The sequence below is a fragment of the Asparagus officinalis genome, chromosome 10 (genome assembly GCF_001876935.1).
Source record: "Asparagus officinalis chromosome 10, Aspof.V1, whole genome shotgun sequence".
NCBI lineage: Eukaryota > Viridiplantae > Streptophyta > Magnoliopsida > Asparagales > Asparagaceae > Asparagus > Asparagus officinalis.
Genome location: NC_033803.1, coordinates 38,069,339 through 38,087,628, shown reverse-complemented (window position 1 = coordinate 38,087,628; position 18,290 = coordinate 38,069,339). Strand labels below are relative to the sequence as shown.

General features: G+C 42.3%; 1 long non-coding RNA gene across 4 annotated transcripts; it reads left to right on the top strand.

Annotated features, from left to right (window-relative positions):
• LOC109824898 lies at positions 365-5,153 on the top strand. 4 transcript variants are annotated; one of them, XR_002242819.1, is made up of 10 exons: positions 365-639; positions 739-764; positions 850-880; positions 3,100-3,186; positions 3,272-3,417; positions 3,631-3,675; positions 3,795-3,897; positions 3,965-4,044; positions 4,770-4,823; positions 4,969-5,153. It is a non-coding gene; the product is annotated as an uncharacterized LOC109824898 (long non-coding RNA). The 4 variants fall into 4 exon arrangements; XR_002242818.1 differs by lacking the exon at positions 3,631-3,675 and having other exon boundaries at positions 3,975-4,044; XR_002242817.1 differs by lacking the exon at positions 3,631-3,675.

Sequence of the window (18,290 nt, the reverse complement as noted above, 5' to 3'; positions counted from 1 at the left end):
GGGCTTGGACCTGATCGATACATGCCGCACTTACATGCCTGTAGGGCTATTGGAGAAGGTGAGTACACTAGTAGAAAATCTCACATCCTAGACGAAATATTCTAGACGGAGTTTTTTTTCGTCTAGTTTGCGTTAAACTAGACAAAAATTTTTCGTTTAGAATATTCCATCTAGGATACAACATCGTAGACGGGATTTTTCATCTATAGTAGCAAAGTAGACGGTTTTAGTGTTTTAATTTTTTTTAAATAAGGCTACCCTCTTAGATAGAAATTCCGTTTAGGATGCATCCTAGAAAGAATTCCGTCTGAAATACTAGCCCCACTTTTTAAATAATTTTAAAGCACACAAACCCTAAGGGCTTCAGTTTGGGATACTGAGGAGTAACCGGGACGAGGAGGAGGCCGAGGGTTTTGTGACGAAGGAGCTGTTTCCGGCTGCGGCGTCGTCGTCGTCGTCGTCGTCGTCGAGGGCGGCGCATTGGGCGGATCTAGGGTTGCAGCACGTGCAGGCGACGGGGCAGCACGTGATGCCGCAACACCAAGGGAAGAAGAACAAGTGAGGGCTGAGGTCGAGGAGCTCGTAGTATAGAGGGGTTACTTTTTGTAGAAGGATCGGGAGATGGGAGTCTCATATTTGGTCTGTGTTCCTTTTTAAATTTCAATTTTCTTTACATGGGATTGATTATTTTTGGATTATTGTGAAGTTCCTAATGATTAAAGTTGGCGTTTTGCTCAGGGACTGTGACAAGCAGGTCTATTTAGGTGAGGATTTGACGCATTAAGTGAGGATTGAAGCACTTGTGGTTGCTCTGATTCGTTTGATTTAATTTATGTTTGTGTTTTTCAGGAGGATTTGACACTGCTCACGCTACTGCAAGGTTCATTTATTTTTGTTTGATTGGGGCTCGAGATTGATCCTTTTTTGCGTAGCTATATTATATTGGGAAAATTTGCAAAATAGACCGTTTTTATAAAGTAATTAGCGAAATAGACCATTTTTTGAAGTAATTAGCAAAATAGACCGTTTTTTTGGCAAAAGAGGTCGATTTTGAAAAAGGGTTCAGAAAACATACGAGACTACTAGTCCCGTATGTTTAATCTTATGATTAGTCCACTCAGAAAATATACGGGACTACTAGTCCCGTATATTTTCTGTTTCTTAACAAAACGTACGGGACTAGTAGTCCCGTACGTTTTGCAGAGTAGCCAAATCCACTGCCCAGCAAATCCACGGGATTACTAGTCCCGTGGATTTTGCAGAGCAGCTAAAGCCACTGCCCAGCAAATCCACGGGACTACTAGTCCCGTGGATTTGCTGGGCAGGATCAAACATACACCAAACATGCATGGGCCTCATTTATCGATTACAACCAAAATTTTTGCCAAAAAGATATCATTTACAATATCACAACACAAATCTCATCATAGAGTACATCACCACACAAATCTGACGTAATCAACAACATCACAACACAAATCCAACGGAATACACATCACATCCAAAGTCCGACAAAAATACACATCACAAATCCATACGATAATATATACCAGTCTAAGCTAAACAAATCCAAATGTCTCAAGTCGACCCATAAGATAATATGTAGTTTAAGATAAACAAATCCAAGGTCAATAAATCCATACGACAATATATATCTTAGTGGAAAAACTAACAAATAAAAAATCCACCCCTCCCCCGTTGTCTCTCTCTTCGCACTCGTTGAGATCGTCGGCGTCCTCCTTCGACTTGAGCTTGAATATGCTCGCTCTCCGGTTGTGTGTGGGGCTGTGATGGACCGGCTTGCTGTGATGGACCAGCTTGCTGTGACGGACCGGCTTCATCGTCGTGCGTGCAAGGTCTACCGCGCCTACATCGGCGTACATATAGAGTATCGTCAAGATCTACCTGCTCACGACCGTCATGTCGATCCTCATAAGTTTGTTGAAAAGCTTTATGAACTCTCGCCACTATCCGATGCAATATCGATACATGTACTGAATCTCCTGTGGCGGTAGCTATGCCCTCATTTGCAATCCCCTCGACCTCATCCATAGCATCTATCTACAATTACATAAAAATATTTATATTAGAAACCATAAGCTAAGAAGAGATTGACATTCTATGATAATTTTGACAATTTAACTTACCCATCGTCTCTCATCTACCCCTCTTAGTACATATCGGGATTGTTGGGAGCGAATCTCGATTTCGTCGACTGGAGGCGTAGTTTGAGTGATTATCCAACGTCTGGTAATCCCCCAATACCATTTAATGTAATCAACTTCTTCCATCGGAGGATAAAGTGGATCGACAATAAGTTGATGCCGACCATTCCACCGAGCTATGTATGATTGATGCGTGCGCTGCCAGTCAATCTGATGTCCACCTTTAGTCGCCTTTCTCTCTATTTTTTCGACATATTGTGGAGCATGTTGCGCGAGTACAAACTGTCTAAACACGCGATCGAGTACGTGCATCTCCACAATCTTGAAACAAACGAGAGGAACTCTGGCCCTCCATATGCCGTGGCCCTCCATACAAATCAGCGGTAGATGAGGTAGGTGAGGGGTTTATGGCTGCCACTCGAACTGCAAAAAAATCCAAATGTTAATATCTCTTTGAAATATATTGATATCATAGAGTACTTCAATTCAAATTCGATACCTAAAAAATTTATACGGGACTAGTAGTCCCGTATAAATTGCAGAGCAGCTTTAGTGCTTGCCAAATCCACGGGACTAGTAGTCCCGTGGATTTGCTAGGCATAGGCTTAGCTGCCTCTGAAAATCGTACGGGACTACTAGTCCCGTAAGTTTTGATTTGTGCACACAAAATATACGGGACTAGTAATCCCGTATATTTTCTGAGTGCACTTAACGTTAGATTAGTTAGCTTTAAACATACGGGACTAGTAGTCCCGTATGTTTTCTGAACCCCTTTTCAAAATCGACCTCTTTTGCCAAAAAACGGTCTATTTTGCTAATTACTTCAAAAAACGGTCTATTTCGCTAATTACTTTATAAAAACGGTCTATTTTGCAAATTTTCCCTATTATATTTCCTAGAAAGTTGTGAATTTTTTCTTTTTATTTATATGCAGGCATATGATCGTTCTGGAATATAGTTTCAAGGTGTTGATGCTGATATCAACTTCAATCTAAGTGACAATGATGAGGATCTGAAGCAGGTGAGCTTTGTGCTAGGTTGTTTGCTATTTGAACGGGAGGGAACTTACTTGTTGTGTATATTGACTGTGGTTGAATTTGTTTCAGATGAGGAACTTGACCAAGGAGGAATTTGTTCACATACTTCATTGATAGAGCACTGGGTTTTCAAGAGGAAGCTCAAAATACTGAGGGGTTACTCTTCATAAATGTGGTCGATGGGAGACTCGGATGGGCCAATTCCTTGGCAAGAAGTATGAATCATTATCTCCTTTATATTTTTCTTGGGAATTTGTCGAATCAATTCAATATCTTACTTCTTTATCGTAATGTCTGTATTGTGTGTGAATCACTCGAGAGTAAGGGTGAGTTATATAGAGTAGCCTCATGGTAATGGTGAGTGAGGCTAAAAGAGAAGGTTTTGGAAAACCCAAGGTTACCGATGAGAACCTGATGCTTGCATGCAGGTACATATACCTTGGGTTATTCAACAGCGAAATAGAAGCTGCAAGGTCCTACAAGAGATTTGGATTTGTTTAGTTGTTGCAGTAAATTTCTTTAAAGTTAAGTTTTTATCGGTCCCTTCCAATATAAATCCTCTGCTTTTCGTTTCTTGGTTTAAAACATCTAGGCTTATGACAAAGCGGCTATCGAATGTAATGGAAGAGAAGCTGTTACTAATTTTGAGCCTAGTTCTTATGAAGGGGAAATGCTTCCTGAGCCCGATAGTGAAGGTATTGTTTCTTGATAGAGTTTTTTCCTTTCAATTGTGAGGGGCTTATGACAAAGTTGCTTTGGAAGCAATTTGTAGCTTTCATGATGCTCGAACAACAGAATTGGTGACTGCTGCTTATCCTGCATTGGATGAGCTCACTTCGAAGGTATTTTACTTATTATGTTCATTGCCCCCTTTTGATTTTATGAAAGTTAATACATTCGCTATGAAACATACAGAATTTTACATTATGTAAGGCATCCAGTTACATTACTTTGTGCTTTCTCTGATTTATTATTTTACCTAGAAATGTTGATCAGTGAGTTGATTACGTTTTTTCAGTATTGCCTGGTTCATTTATTTCACTGATTCCCATGTATGTATTTGCTAATTTCACTGTCTAGCCTTATGCTTTGAGCTGTATAGTGCTCTTTTTGGAGAATCAAATATCATTAAATTCATCATTTCATTGTGTATCATATGTATAAGACAATGAGAAAATAATGTGAGGTATCTCTTAAAATAACTTTAGTATTCTAATGTATAAATACTATTGATTATACTAATGCAAAATTTGTATGGAACCTGAAAATAAGAAAAATGTTGAAGAATTAACAAAAAGGTGAAATGGACTCTAGAGTCACATGCTTATACTAATGCAACACTGGTTTATACCACAATTGCAGGATATAAATAATCTTATCAAAGAATAACACCAAGTTTTGAATCTTTACCTTTTTCTAGTTCTTATTAATTAACCTTGCTAATTTTATTAAATTTTCTCTTGTAGAACTTGATGCGATCACAAATATTTATCATTGCTACAGGAGCGAACGACAATGTACATTTTGTGATCTAAAGGAATTCACATTGTTGTCATTTCAATTTCAGGGCTAGGTACCATTTGATGACAATAGATAGAAGTGAAGGAATTATGAAGATACTGTAAGTGCTAGATACAAGTTATGTTTATTTCTTTGTTTTAATATATGTATTAATAGTTTACATATGTAATACTGGAAAGTTCATCAAGTTCTAGTTATTTCTTTGTTTTTAAAATATATGAACTGTTTACATATTTATTTTATAGGCGAAGAACCAGTACAGATTGAGCGGACAAGAAGTAAAATTCAAGCAGCTAAACATCCATGTTTGGGAAGCCTTGAGAAGGGGTAAGATATCACAAGCAGCGGAGTAGAGGATAGAAAAATATAAAAAGATTATAAATATACCTCCTTTACTTCCCATTTTAAATAAATATATAAAGAGAAAATTAGTTATTATCAATATAAACAATATATGTATCGCTCTAGTATTTTGGTGAATGTATTATTTGAATATAATGGATTTGATATTGGAATATAATTAGATTGTGTTGGATATGAATATGATTTGGTGTTGTGCAATATCGTCCACAAGGATATGTGATATTATATGCCGTGCAAAGTAGATTCTTTAAAAAAACTATTGTTTCATAGACAGAAATTCCGTCTAAGATGCTCATCCTAGACGAAAATTCTGTCTAGGACATATAGATGTATCGTAGATGGAAATTCCGTCTTGGATGAGTATCATAGATGGAATTTCGTCTAGGATTATCCTAGACGGTTGTCTTTTCTGTCTAGAATTATTCTAGACGTATTTTGTTCCGTCTAGGATGTATTTTCATCTACGATAGTTTTCTAGATGGAATTCCGTCTAGAATGACGCATTCTCGATGCAAACTTACTAGACCAACATCCGAGACTGAATTGTTAGACCCTGGGGGGGGTGATTAGGGTCTTATGCTAATCTATCCGATTTTATGTCAAATAAAACTTATTAGTAAGATATTCTTGCAAGATAGATATACAATATGTTATGAACAAGAATATGCAATAAGAACAAAGAGATATATCCTATATGGTGAAATATATGCAAGGATATATAAACACAAGTGTAAATAAATGTGACACAATAAAGAGATGAAAGCGATATATGATGTGAGCACAAATAAAGATGAATCGCCAAGCAAACACAAACACACAATATATTCACGATGTTCGGCCCCCATGATCTACGTCTCCGCTCCTCACCTCGAGGAGATTTTCACTATCACAACCCGGTTTTGAAGCCAGAATTTTTACACACTCCATTTTCAAGCTCACAGAAAACTCTCACAATCAATCACTATGCAATCATACTATACACACTAAGTGTTGGTCTCTAGCCCGTGTCCTCCTCCTCAAGTGCTCGGATACAACCTCTCCCTAGGTTCGCCAACTGACGCCACTCCTATTGGATTCGACCTTGTCTCTTACCACACACTACTCTCGGTGTATAACTGTATTACAAATGATACTCACAATATAAGTTCAAATACAATGTTTTGTTCTCTATAATGAATGAGAACACAATAAAGCTCACTCTCACTAATTCACACACCAATACCCACTAATATATTGTATGAAATAATCTAAGCTCAATAAGGGTGTGTGTGATGAATGAGAACAATAAAATTCTAATTCAATTTAATATAGCAAGATATGAATATGAAATTGACAATCAATAAGCTATATAAAAGAGCTTAGAAAAACTTCTCTATAAACACAAAGAACTGAAGAAATGATGATGAAGATGAATTCCTCAATTGAAATTGAAAGCTTCTTCTTTGTGTAAAACTTCTCTTTTGAAACAAAGCTTAAAACAAGGCTTTAAACACCTCTTAAACACTTGTAAACTTAATTAAACAAATCTCTTCATTGGACAGAATGTTTAATGCACTGGGGTATTTATAACATCCCAAAACATCAGCAAGAACCCAAGTAAAAAGACCAAAAAGCCAGAAGAAGACAAAAACTAAAAGTAGCCGTTACAGTGTTATGAGTCGACTCAGTACTATTCATGAGTCGACTCATAAGTAGCCGTTACAGGCTAAAAATCAACTTATGGGTCGACTCATAAAAATCATGAGTCGACTCATAAACCATGGGTCGACTCATAAGATCACGAGTCGACTTAGCAGAACAAAAACTCATTTTCTAGGACAGTTTGTGAGTCGACTTATGACAGGTATGAGTCGACTCAACCTGATGGGTCGACTCATGATGTTTGTGAGTCGACTCATCAGAAACAAATTGTAAACTACGCGCAGTTTGTGAGTCGACTCAATACTGTTTATGAGTCAACTCATAAACATGTACATAGAAAATTTTAACTTTGAACCTTGTTAAAAAATATCAAATAAACACTAAAAAATATAAAACTTTGGGAATAGTTTATAACCATGATATTAAACATATTTGTGAAGAAATTTTGGAAATTACATTTGCCATTTGTAAAAGATCATCGTTTTAGTACATGTGCACATATATGTGTAAATATGTAAACATATACATTTGATTTTGATAAAGATGTGTATTGCAAAACTTTTGTAAAACGTTTTTATAAACAGTATACAATGTAAACATGACGTTAAACCAAAGCCACATTGTTTTCACGAAACGAAACAACTGTGTGTGTATAAGTATATATTGAGCTTTAGAAAATAACATACGATATATACAATAATACCTAAATGATTGTAAACATGGCTGATCTGAATCTTTAACTCTGATATAAAACTGTAATAAGCCACAATCACTAGAATACAAAATTAGTTATAAATTGTGTGTAAAATCATCAAAACAAGACAAGAGTGTAGGTTCAAACTAGAACCCTAACAGGAATTCCGTCTAGGATAATCAATTTAGACGGAAATCTGGCTATTCTAGACAAAAGATTTTGTCTAGGATGCTACGTTTTTTACTAGTGGTAAGTTAGTTTATTTTGGAGTGTGAAATCTTCTACGCATTTGAGTGAAAAGTGGAGATTTGTTATATGTTCCCTCAAATACTCAAATCCATATTGCTTCGGAGTTTCTTTTTTAGATTGGTTTGTTTTGATCAAGAGTCCTACTTACATTAGACTTTGCATAACCAATCATATTAGAGGTTTATTTCTATTTGGACTATTGTTGGGTTTTAGGACATGTGGACTTCTATTCCTATTAGAACTCTTATTCTTTAGACAGTAAGGAGTTGGGATCTTCAAGGCTATATAAGCACAGTCTTGCAAGCCAATAATTTTCATCAATCTTCAGAGCACCAATCAAGAAGAGAGTTTTTTTTTTGAAGCCTATTTGATATTCTTCTCTTTTGCTCCTTTAGTTGAGAGTTGTATTAGGCTTTCGGGGTGTGATTTGGGATTGAGAGATTGAGAGATCCACTTTCAAGGTTTTAAATATCGGATATCGGAGAAATATCGAATGGTCAAAATTCATATCGGATTGCGGATATCGGGGAAATATCGGGGATATGTGGTAAATATCAGAATGCCATAATGAATGTTTGCATACATAGTATAATTATTAAAATGTAATCTCAACATATGTAATGAAATTTAAGCATATAAAATATAAATAATATATGTTTAGGATCACTAATCAACCTTCTAAAACAAACAAAAGTGCAAAGCAATGTTGCAACATTCGATCTATTTTTTTAGGGCAAAATGTCATTTGATATAATGGGGAAATCTTGATATCTCGCCCAAAAATTCAAAACACGGTATATTATTTCGCAACAAGCTATATAAAAAGATATATTGGTCCATATATCGGCTAATATATCGGTCATATCTGTGATTTATCACTCAAAATAGCCAAAAAGCGGTAAAGGATATTTAAAGACCATATCGGTTGCAGCAAGCCCTGCAAAAGGATATATCGGAGGATATATCGGGCCATGTCGGGGATATTTAAAACAATGTCCACTTTGTACTCCTCACAATTAGTAAAGCTTTTTTCCTTCGTCGCCCGTGGACGTAGGCTACAAGTCGAACCATGTATATCTTTGTGTTCATTTGTTTTCGATATTTTTCGTGCTCGTGTGATTGATATTAGCTTATCCTGGGGAATTGTCATAACATTGTGAAACACGTCAGCTGTGTCATTTTCCTTCGGACCCTCAGGATAGGAAGTAGCTATGTTGTTGTCAAACGAGAAAAAGAAAGGCTCGTTGGAGTAGCGGAGCTGGAAGATGTCGTACCAGAGGTGGCTTGGTTGGCGGAAGGGCATATTTGTAGTACGTTGTCAGTGGAGGGGCTGATGTCACCTCGGCAGAGGAAGAGGCCATAGGCACGGCCCGGAATTTATCCTTCTGTGAGATTTGCAAAGATGTAGTAGATGGAGGTGTTGTAGAGGTGAGAAAGAAGTTGGTTAAGCTTGGTTTGGAAGCTGCTATTCTCAGTGTAATTACTGTTTTCACAGAAGTAGTAGGCAAGGTTGGCAGCACTACCTGGAGAGAGGAGAAGAGGGAACAGAAGGTAGAGGAGACCCATGTTTGGAGGAGATGCCTTTCAAGTGTTTCTTATGTTAAATGAATTTCTGTTCTATTTTCTATACCACGTTCTAATTCCCAATCCTACATTCTACTACTGTATTTGGAATCAAAATCCCATATACAACCTACCTACGATAACTTTTACAATCTTCTGTATTTGGAGTCAAAAGCCTATTATCTCCTACGTCCTACAGTATTTGGAGTCAAAATCCTATTCTTGTATCCAGCTGCAGCGACATTCATTGGTCAAGTTTCTTGAAGGGTATTAAACTAGATCAGATCCTTAATAACCTCAACAGTCACAATAGTGTGCCAGACAAAATATTTGGTGTGGTCACTACGAAACGTCGATTGTCACATCAGTTTCTGTGTCTTAGAAGGGTGTTGGTTTTCCACGTTGAATTATCTTCTTGCTACTTCTCTTCTTTCAGTTAGAGCATGACTTCTCCTCCACAGACGTTGCTAGTTTCTAATGTCCTTATCAATGTGGTCATGTCACTGGAAGGACTTGGTGAATACACAATTTATCACCTCTGTGAATCAAGGATAAATTATAAAATACACAAGTAATGTTGCTCTTGTTGTCTTTATAGTTTCTCACCTTTATGTATATCTCCTACAAGTGTAGATGTATCATATATGGTACTTATCATATTCATATTTTACAGGTATTTATACGAATACGGATATGTCACGGTAAGAAAAACTCATGTCTATATCCACCAAAGTCAGAAATGGACATGGACCAAATAAGAGAAAATATATATATGAATACAACACAGCTATGAGAAAACTAATATGCTACAAGAGAGTCCATTAATATGTTTGTTATATCTAAAAAGCTAAGGTTGGATCCCTAGGTCATTAAAATTAACCATAAGTCCATTGATCTAATGGTCAAAACAATTGCAATTGTATGATCACTACATATTTAGATATTTCGGACACGAATCTAGATATTTTATTAAATATGCGTATTCATAACCATATACTATCGGATATAAATATTATTAGTAACCATATCCTTATCCAGATAAATATGAATATGTCCGTTGATACAGACTTTTTTCGCACCCTTAATTTCTTCAGAGGGGGGAAATAAACAAAATATAAGTACACAAAATTGTTTTAACAAGCACGTTAAACATATTATTTATTTGATGGATCATGATTCGATGATAGACTTTGTTGATGTACTAGTGATCACATAGTCAAATGTATCCGCTTTGGGATGAAGTAGAGGAGATTGATGAGGGGGGCGCCTTCTTCCCCGACTTTATGTCTAGTTCTTGAATGAGGTAGCTGAGGAGTCTGTACAAGTAGAAACTCGTGAGAGGATGGGGACTGGTTCCCCCATTGTACCTCCAATGATCAAGTTAGATGGTAAACTTGAGTGGGGTAAAAGAAGAGTCCGAACTAAGAGCTCCTCCTTTGTATCTTTTCTAGAGTAGTTTTTCAACAGAGAGAGCCCCACTTTTAGAAGGCGAATAGTACTTGAATTTTCACTGAATGGTAAGGGCAGGTTGGTCACTTTAGCCAAGTACAGAGAAGTAGTGGCGAGGTATGGGCTGGTGGTTGTGTCAGCACCTTGTTGGTGCGTAAAAATATTGACTTCCCGGCTCGAGGGGTCGTTTGTGTTTATAAGAATAACTTATTACAAACTACAATCAATGTTTTAAAACAGAGGAGAAGGGAATGACCCTCCTTGTTTGACGTGAGTTTGTTGGCAGCGGTAAGACACCTCCCTCGGTGGTTGTGCCGAGTTTGCTTCCCTTGGACTATCCGATAGAAGTTACAGTTGGAGCTTCAGTGCGCAGTAGAGGCTCCGGAGCGTTCGAGTTCGACTATACCCGAGCTTGAAAAGTATCAAAGCCATGAGCTTGGAGAGAGCTATGATGCGAGAGTTTGCAAAGAGCTGATGAGCCTCAAATCTGAGAGTTCACATTGAGTCTACTTCAACAATCCAAGCAAAGAGCTAGTAATTTTCTACCAAGCAAGTGAGCCCAAAAACAGGTCTCTGATTGAAGAGCCTTGCCAATAGCAATGCCAAGCCCAGCTAATCAACCACCAACCCTGTGACCAACCTCTCTCCAGCCTATGTCCAACCTCTTTCATGTTGGCTGAAGGAGGCTTTAAATAGGCAAGGGATGACATGGTCCATCCCTTGATTTGTGGGATTTGACCACTAGTGGGTGAGGAACACCATGCCCTCCTCTAGCTGTGGGATGTGACCACTATAGGGGAGGTGAGAGCCATGCTTCATCATCACCCAGGACGTGGGAAGTGGGTAGGAAAACTCCCACAAGCAAGCAGCTCGCTTGCATTGCTCAGGCGAGGATGACAAAGCTATGGGCGAGCTCGAGAGCTGTCTGCATGCTCAGCCGATCTTGCAGGCGAGCTTGGCGAACAAGCGAGGTCGGCTGGCAGGCTCCTCCAACGTGTGAGCTGGTGTTCGTAACAAGCGAGGTCGGCTGGCAGGCTCCACCAACGTGTGAGCTGGTGTTCGTTGGCAAGCGGAGTTCGTGCGGACGAACTCCCTACAGGCATGCTTGGCTCATGCAGACGAGCGAAGTATTCAGGCAAGGTTGAACTCATGCTGGCGAGCTCAATGTTTTGATGAGCTTGATTCATGCGGGTGAGTCAAGCTAACAGGCGATGCTCGAGCTCTGCGGGCGAACTCAATAAATAGGCGAGATCGAGCTCTGCGGGCAAGTGTAGGTGTAAAAATTTAATTTCCCAAAATAAGGGTTCTCATTTGTATTAATAAGAATAGTTTATTACAAACTAAATGAATCAAAATTACAACAGAAGCGGAGGGAATGCCCTCCTTGTTTAACGTGGGGACTTTGGTAGCGATAGGATGCCTCGTTCAATTCTCGCACCGAGTTTGCTTCCCTTGGACGATTTGATCGAGGTTGCAGGAGAGCTTCAATATGCAGTAAAAGCTCGTGGTGGTCGAGTTCGAGTCTCCGAGCTCAATGACGATCAGGTCTCAAAACTAGAGGGAGATGCTAGAATGCAAGATCAATGCAAAGAGCAGGCCGTCAACTCGGTCGGGAGTTAAGAGCTGATGGTCCGGTTAACTGATTGAATTAATCAATGACCTACGAACCTCTTTCCTATAGTCAGTAGAGGCTCTTAAATAGAGGAGAGATGGCGTGGTCACTCCCTTGAATCATGGGATGTGACCATGTACTGTTGAGAGATGCCATGCCTCTCACTTGTACTGTGAGCGGCTGCTTGATGGGTTCGGAGTACTGTGATCCTTCCCTTCACGTCGCGGGAAATGGGAAGGCCCATCCCTGTATGCGGCAGTACAGCCGCCAGGTACTCTGGTGAGTTTGGTGAGTTTGTTGATCGTCTGGCCATGCAGGCGACTCTCAGCCACTCAGACGAACTTGATTCGCCACTCTGACAAACTTTATTCGTGCAGGCGAATCAAGTATGCAGGCGAACTTGGCGATTAAATGAATTTAACTTGTGCAAGCGAGTCAAGTATGCAGGCAGGATAGGCGACTGCGCGGATTTGACTGGCCACTTGTACTGTGAGAGGCTACTTGATGGGCTCCGAGTACTGTACTCCTTCCCTTCACGTCGTAGAAAATGGGAAGGTCCATCACTGTACATGATATTGCAGCTGCCCAGTACTCTGGCGAGTCTGGCGAACTTGTTGATCGCATGGCCATGCAGGCGGGCTCAGCTCTTGAGGAGACTTGACTCGGATTGCCCGGATGTGCAGGCGAGCCCAGCGATCGCGCGATCTTGACTCGTGCTGGTGAGTCAAGCTCGCGAGCGAGCTTCTTTCCTCTGGCAAACTCAAATTTTGAGTTTTTAGGCCCTACTGTAGTCAAGGTAATTTTTATATCCTACATCGAGCTCAATAGTATAAGGAGAGGTTGAGTTCTACGGGCGAACTCAACAATTAGGAGTGGTAGAGCTCTACGGGCAAGCTCAATAAACAGGAGACATTGAGCTCTACAGGAGAGCTCGATGAAAAGGCGAGGTTGAGCTCTATGAGCGAGCTCAACAAAGAGGCGAGGTTGAACTCTTCGGGCGAGCTCAACAAGGAAAGGCGACCAAGCTCTGCGGGCGAGCTCCATAGACAGGCGAGGTTGAGCTCTACGGGCGAGCTCAATAAAGAGGTGAGGTTGATCTCCACGGGCGAGCTTAACAAACAGGCGAGGTTGAACTCTACGGGTAAGCTCAATAAAGAGGCGAGGTTGATCTCTACGGGTGAGCTTAATAAGGAGGCGAGGTCAGTCAGGCGATGTTGAGCTCTATTGACGGGCTCAGTGAATATGGGTGATTGAGCTCTGTAGGCGAGCTCTGCTGGGCTTCGTTTGAATGCAATCGAGCCCAAGATCTTGGTAGGCGGGCTCTGACACTTAGGCAATTTTCACTACCTACAAGGACCCCTTCAAAGTTTTCAGACCTAAATCACGTTGAATGTGGTCTGGAATACTTTGAACGAAAAGGCTCATTGTTTCTCTCACTCAGGCGAGTTCGGACGCCTTTGTTAAGTTGAGCTCTTTGGGCAAGCTCAACGAATTTAGGCAAGCTTCAAGCGTCAAGCGAGATTCGTGTTTACAAGCGAACTCGAGCTATCGTCAGGTGAGCTTCGCACTGGAATGCGAGCTCAAACCCATAGGCAACACCTAAAAATTGATGGACAGGCCACGTGTTCGCAGGCGCGCGCTTTGTACTCGCTAGCTAAGGCGGTGAGGGCTTGTCAGATCGTAATAAATGCGATCTGACGGGATGGCCTCGTCTTCTCACTCTTGATCCTGAGCTGTGGATTTGGCAGCTCTTTTGATCTGGATCGTCGTTTTGATGAGAGACCGTGGTCGCTGATTTCAAAAAGCTTTGATCTTGGTCATTGATTTGAAGGCGAACCGCCTCGTCGGTCTAGACTCGAACCGTTTGATCCGAGATTCGCTCTCGACCGTTCGATTCGAACTATCGAAGTACGAACCGTTGCAGTCGATCCGAGCCGTTAGCTTTGGTTGAGATGTTGCATCTCAACCGTTGAAGCTCTACCTATATAAAGCCTTCATCTCTCTCCTTGGGAGATCAGTGTGCTTTCGAAAATCGCTCACCTCTTCGACGAGAACAGGGTGCTCTCTCTCCTCGTTCCCTCTAAACATCGAGATGGCTCCCAAATCGAAGAAGGTTGCTTCCAAAGGGAAGACTTCCTCTTCCGCCGTCGCTGCTGTTACAATCACCTCCGGGATGGCCCAAACCCGTTATGGTGAGCTTAGGGGACGAGCGAAGAAGATGAACAATATTTGTTCATCTTTTGAGGCGAGCTTCGTCTACTCAGGCGAAGCTCCGCTATCCAGGTGAGCTTGCTTGTTAGGTAAGATTTGCTTTGGTCTGGCGAGCCTCTGCCTTTGTCAGGCGAGCTTTGCATTATCAAGCGAGTTTCTGCCTTTGTCAGGCGAGCTCTGCTTTGTCAGGCGAACTTCTGCCTTTGTCAGACGAGCTCTGCGCTAGGCGAGTTTAGCTTGATGGAGCTCGCCTGCACATGGTCGGCTGCCTGTTTTAAGGACTTGGCCAAAACTCTCTAACTTCTCTTGTTTTGTTTTGTAGCTGCATTCTCTGACGAAGCTCTCTCGGGGGCCAGTGCCATTGGCGTTGCTGGTGGCACGGGCTTCTCAGCCTTACCTATGTTCCTGCTGCTTGAACCTGTGCCAGTGTTCGATGCTGACAGACCCGATGAGCTGATGCAAAAGGTGCCTGAGGGACACTATTTGATGTTGCGTGAACTGACTACCGATGGAGTGCTGACGGATATCCAATGTCTGGAGATGAAAAAGCCCGACTTTTTATTTGGTGATGTTGTGGCTGACCCAACTGCCCTGCTTCTTGTTGAGAGTAGATGGCTCCGCATATTGGACGGTTTACGATATTTCCTCCCCAGCATGATGATAGGATTTTCAATGGTGGAACTTCGCTCACTCTCGGTGCTAAGAGTGATGGACTGGGACTTGGCCCCTTCCCAGGATGGAGTGACCTGTGAAATCTTCACAGGCTCAAAAGCGGGGTTCGGTATTGACAGCTCCTACAAGCGCGTCACCGTTCTGAACCCAGGTCTGCTGCAGAGCGATTTACCGATGGGGGAGACGGTTGTAGTGGCGGAGACCTTCCGTCATCAATTCTTTAGAGCTGTGGGGCAATTTCCCCCCAAGGACTTCAGGGCTCCGGGGTGGATCCACTCTTCAGCCGGCTACAGTCCCTAGTGGTTTAGGATTACGGAATTCATCCTAGAGGAGAACTCTGATATGCAGGGTACATAGTTGTACTGTGCCACTAGGGTCACACAACATAGCCTAAAGATCAACGCCTCCCAGTTCTAAAGCATATTGGAACTATATTACCCTGACAGCGGCACATTTTTCACACCCAATAGAGAATTGGGTGTGGCGCTTCATGAAATGTATGAAGTGCTGGGGTTGCCGTTGGGGGACTTCCCCTATGAAGATTACGTTCCTGGCCAGCGAGAGATCGAGTCTCTCTCTGACAATATTCCCCCAGTGGTAGAGACCCTCTGGGAACTTCTCTACCATTATCACATCTGCCTAAATGCCGTCAGGATAGTAGAGCACAAGGGAAAGAAGAAGAGGACTCCGGGAATCAGTCATAAGAATTAGTATTACTTGTTTCTGAACACCGACGATAAAAAGATGCTGATTTTGTCGTTAAACCCTTACGATCAGGTGGAAGTGGAGAAGAGAATATTCGGGGGTAAGGTCTTGGAAACCCTCGAACATGATGAAGGAGAGTTTAAGGTGGGAACGACCTTTCAATCGTTCCATCATCATGCCAAGACCCCGATATCAGCTAAGGCCTTTCTTTTCAGGTACCTCATGTTGTGGCTGAAAAGATGTGTGGTTCCCACACACTCTATTAAGGCGATCCTGGTAGAGGTCGTCTATCCCGCGGTCCGTTTGGCCTACGGATGATTTTATGCATCGGTGCTAGCCATGGTAGCATGCATTCGAAGTGGGCTTCGTACGTTGACGACACAATTCTGCAGAGTGTCGTACATCGAAGAGGAGGGAGGAGAAGATGTAGCCAAAACTCCCCATCCCCATGTCAACCTGTCGTACACATATCTGATGGCATGGTTTGTGCAGCACTGTGAGTGCTTAATGAGTGCGCCGGCTGCACGTCAGGAAGGAAAGCTGATTCCCTTTGTCCAAAGGTTGGAGAACTCCTCGTGGAAGTATAAGCAAACTATTGATATGAGGAAAGCTTTGTCTTTCTTCAACAACTATAGGTTCTACCGATGCTTCCCGTACTTCTTGGGTGGAGGATACAGCAAGTCTCTTTGGGACGTGTCGACGGGAGATAACCACACCGCCTTATCTTTAGGTGGATTCCGATGGCTGGTCAACATTCGACCAATCTATCACATCCTCCGGAGGGGCTCATCCTTCTATGTGGAACACTACCTCCTTAATCATTTTGCCTTCTAGTTTGGGTATGACCAATTTTATGTGGGGAATATCAACCCCGGGTTGAGTTTTTAATGGAGCTTGATCGATGGCGTGCGGGGTTGGTTCTGGACCCACGTGGGATGCACTGGAGCGCGTTTCGAGCTGCCGCTCAGCGACCGCATGCTCCGCTATACACTTACATATTGTAAGTGGTATCGAAGCACAAGTGCAACTCCAGAGGGGTTCAATCCCCATGATTCTTGTCTGACGGCATAGAGGCATCGCTCATGAGGAGTCCCTCGCGCACCGATGCCAGAAGAGCACAGAGCCGTGGTTTTTGAAGATGTTTCTCAAGAAGACTTGGAAGCTTATGCGGAGCTGTATGAGGGGTTGGGAAATTTCCCAGGCATGGAGTTTCAAGCCCCACACGATCTCGCTCAGTTCCCCTCTTACAGAGAGACTGAAATGACAGAGGAGCTGGTTCGGGCAGAGACACTCCTGGAGCAACTTAGGGGCCCTATTGTCGATCGTCTGCAGATGCCGGCTTTTGCTCTCGATCTCCTAATTTTTCCGAAACATCAATGGGGGGAAGACATTAGGACTTCTGACGAAGAGGTGCCAAAGAAGGCCCGGGCCCGCCACGATGAGGTGGCGACAACTGGCGAAGCGGGGGAGGGTCACGCCATACTTGATCCTGAACCAAGCTCGGGAGTGACTCCTCCCATTGCCCCGATTCCCTCGACCGCCGAGGCCAAAGATATTCAACCGATCATTCTGGAAGGTATAAATTCTTCTTATTCATCTTTTAATCATAAAGTTAAATTCGATCGTCTCATGTTTCTTCCGACTTTATGCAAGGGCGATGGATGTTACTGCCATCGTCTCTTCTGAAGATGAAGAGGGGGAGAAGGAGGATGTTGATAACCCCGGTGGTAGTGATGTCGTCGTGGATGATGCCTTCCGGGATTATGATGAGGATGTGTCAGCTTTTCCTCCTACTCTGGAGGCTGAACCTCCTCGTGAACCAGCCTTAGAGGTTACGACTTCCACCTCAGGTATTTTGAATCGTTATTATGGATGTTATTTTAGTATATAGACTAACGCTTGCTCTGTTGATCTCGTTGTAGTCGAGATGACTCCTGAGGCCGTTGACCAATGGACCAATCTGCTGACATCCGTACATGCGGGGGATACCACCTCACCTCGTCCATATAGTACTCGGCAAGTGGGTTCCCCTATCAAGCCTCCAGTTCGAGAAGAGGAGGTGCCGATTCATGGAGAGGAGGGGCCGATTCAAGAAGAGGCTTTCCTTCAGGAAGAGGATGTGTCGATTCGAGAATAGGCTTCCCTTTGGGAAAAGGAGGTGCCGATTCAAGAAGGGGCACCCACTCAGGGAGAGGAGGTGCCGATTCGAGAAGAGGCACCCACTCAAGGAGAGGAGGCGCCGACTCAAGAAGAAACACCCACTCAGGAAGAGGAAGCGCCGACTCAAGAAGAAGCGCCTACTCAAGGAGAGGAGTCCCCGACTCGAGAAGAGGCGTCTCCTCAAATGATCGCTACGGCCTCGCCTCCCACTTCCGTGACCGTCGAACCGGCTATGTCTCTACCGCGAC